Source organism: Macaca mulatta, chromosome 14, assembly GCF_049350105.2.
Source record: "Macaca mulatta isolate MMU2019108-1 chromosome 14, T2T-MMU8v2.0, whole genome shotgun sequence".
NCBI lineage: Eukaryota > Metazoa > Chordata > Mammalia > Primates > Cercopithecidae > Macaca > Macaca mulatta.
The window spans coordinates 123,622,718-123,625,965 of record NC_133419.1 but is presented as its reverse complement, the minus strand read 5'-3'; the positions used below and the strand labels follow the sequence as shown (position 1 = coordinate 123,625,965).

General features: G+C 49.3%; 1 pseudogene; it reads right to left on the bottom strand.

Annotated features, from left to right (window-relative positions):
- Positions 1 to 1,363: 1,363 nt before the first annotated feature.
- Positions 1,364 to 2,332, bottom strand: LOC713956 (SUMO-activating enzyme subunit 1 pseudogene; annotated as a pseudogene).
- Between the last annotated feature and the right edge of the window lie 916 nt (positions 2,333 to 3,248).

Sequence of the window (3,248 nt, the reverse complement as noted above, 5' to 3'; positions counted from 1 at the left end):
GGAGAATCACTTGAACCCAGGAGGCAGAAGTTTCAATGAGCAGAGATCACACCACTGCACTCAGCCTGGGCAACAGAGCAAGACTCCATCTCAAAAAGAAAAAACAAAAAGTGAAAGAAAGAAAAAAAAGAAAGAAAAAAGAAAAATGTCTTTCCTAAAATGAGAAAAAAACATTTTTACTTCATGAGAGAGTTGTAAATTAAGCAATAGTGGTATGAACACAAAACACAATACAGGCATTAAAAAGAGAAAAGCTCTGTCTAGACAAATGTGGAACACTAACCAAGACTATTAACAATAACAGACAACAGATATATTTTTAAATGAAAAAAGCAAGGTTTAGAACAAGGTGTACACTTGGCTATCACTCTGTTAGGAAAACTCTATTTAGAATAGCTCTGGTAATAAAGATTGCCTGTGTTTTTCTTGTTACCTAAGATTGACTTTTTTTTCCCCCTAAAGCAAGTGACTTCATTATCATTCCTTTAAAAATAACCAAGGAAAATTCAGACATATGTGAAACACAAACAGCTGTGGTTTGGGAGGTAAACAAAGGTCCAACACAGCCCTGAAATGCAACAGCCTCTGAATGGCCTGGGCCGCATGGGTGACTGGGGTTCTGTTAAAAGGGCAGGCTCCTCCCTCCTAGCCCTGGAGCCCCAGGAACCTGCCTTGAAAGACAAGCTCTCCTACTAATACGCAACTTGCAGGGTCTTGCCCTAACATCCAAGACTTAGTAACATCTCCTTTCTCCCAAAACCCAGCTGGAACTCAACTAATCCTAAATGAAAACTCAAGAACAGCACACCAGATGCCACCTGTTGTTTGTCAGGGTCTCAAACTCCAATGCATTTGCCTGTGGTGGGTTTCCTCTCTAAGGGCACCTGTCTGAACTTGGAGCTGCACTTCCACTGGTGCCTCACGGGGCCTGGGCTTACTCTCCATCTGAAGTCACGCTCCCCTCTGCAAGACGTCAGGTGGGGAGTAAGTCCGAGAAGGTGGCAAGAGGCTCCTAAGCAACAGAGCATGCTCGTTCCTGGCAGGCATCACCCACAATACCCCAGAGGGCTGGCGAGGCCATGACAGCATGAGGACAGAGAAGGGGCAGAGGGGTGCTTGGAAGTGCTCTTCACTCAGGGGAGCTGGCAGGCCCGGGATGCCAGGCTGTCTCAACAGTGCTGGAACAAAGACAGCTGCCCTGCGCCCCTTGTCGAGCAGCTGCTGGTGATGGGAAGCAGCATGACGGCACCACCTCCTTCGTCGCAGGAAATGTTTTGTATTGGGCCAATGACTTCCGTTTTCCTTGCCTGGAGATGCCTTCATGAAGCAGGGGGACAGGGAATATAGGCGGGCATGTTGCAATTGGCATCTCCGGGGCTGCCAAGTCTTGGGTTCACTTGGGGCCAAGGCACTCCACAATCCCATTCCCCTTCATGCCATAGAAGAAGAAGAAGTTGTTGTGAGGAGGGTCCCACTGAGACAGGGCCTTCACAATTTCCTGTGCCAAAATCCCTCCAACCACCGCACACACTGGGGCCATCTTGGAGAAGCAGTACCTGACAAAGTCCTCAGAAAGCAGGTCAGGACTAATACCCGGTGAGTCAAGCACATCGTTTTGTATCTGGAGCAACAACTCGGAATCTTCCCCGTATGTATCAGAACTGGGATCTCTTCCTTTTTCTGTGCGGAACTTTAGGAGCACTTGAAGCAGAAAGTGGCCAGAGGTCGTGTGCTTCAGAGTAGCCTTTGCTTTCCCACTGCTCCAGTCCACCTCCAGGACTTCTTTAACGGGGCAGAAGACCACCTTCTTTTTGACCATCGTTGTCTTAGAAGAATCAAGTTTTACTCTTGGTATCAGGCCCATCTTCTACTCCTTGGCTAACTTTGGCAACTTTAGTTTTCTCTTCTACAAACTCATGTTCTCCTAGATTGGCAAATGTGTATCCATGGTATCCAAAGCATCTCCTGTAAAGAACTTGATGCTATTTTTGTGACAGATCTGGTCAACTTTAACTATGACATCCCTGGAGCAGCAAGTCAGACACACAGCATCAAAGTGAGTGAAAAATGACTCTGGTTTCTTCTGTATATCCTCAGTGTCCACCTTCACATCCACCATGGGGTTAAGATTCTGAGCTTGCTCCAAAGAGGCTTCAGCCCTGTTTCCGCCAACAGACCCAGTACGAATCAAGAACTGAGCTCCGGGATCTTCTGCTCCGGGATCTTCTGGAGATACCTGTTCGTGATCCAGCATGGGCAGTCCTTTCACTCCAGCCAGGATGAGATTCTTGGCAATTTCAGCCCAGAGTCCTTTCATGCCGACAGGAAGCACCCGGGAGGCGCGCAGCCGCTTTTGGGCCTCCAGTCCCCACAGGCGGATCTGCCAGTCATACTGCACCAGCCTCCTCCCCGCTGATGCCGCCGCCAGTCTCCTCCTTCTCCACCGTGGCGTGGGCTCTTCCTGCCTCAGCTCCGGTCCCGCTCACGCCAACTGCCCGCCGGCCCCACGCACCGCCAATCCTTTTTTTTTTTTTTTTTTGAGACGGAGTCTCGCTCCGTTGCCCAGGCTGGAGTGCAGTGGCTCCATCTCGGTTCACTGCAACCTCCGCCTCCCGGGTTCAAGCGATTCTCCTGCCTCAGCCTCCCAAGTAGCTGGGATTACAGGCACGCGCTACACGCCAGACTAATTTTTGTGTTTTTAGTAGAGACAGGGTTTCACCGTATTGACCAGACTGGTCTTGAGCTCCTGACCTCGTGATCTGCCCGCGTCAGCCTCCCTAAGTGCTGGGACTACAGGCATGAGCCATCATGCTCAGTCTTTTTTTTTTTTTTTTTTTTTTTTAATGTAATCTTGCTCTGTTGCCCAGGCTGGAGTGCAGTGGCGAGATCTCGGCTCACTGCAACCTCTGCCTCTTGGGTCCAAGCGATCCTCTTGCCTCAGCCTCCCGAGTAGCTGGAACCACAGGTGAGAGCCACCTCATCTGACTAATTTTTGTATTTTTAATAGAGTCAGGGTTTTGCCATGTTGGCCAGGCTGGTCTCGAACTCCTGACCTCAAGTGATCCACCTGCCTCGGCCTCCCAAAGTCCTGGGGTTACAGGCGTGAGCCACTGTGCCAGACCCAAAATTGCCTTTTGAGAAGAGAATTGGATGGTTGGGGATGGAGAGGAGGGAGAGCTCTTTTTACTGTATAGCTTTTTGTACCTTTTGAATTTGGAACCATGTGTCATGTATTATCTATTAACAAT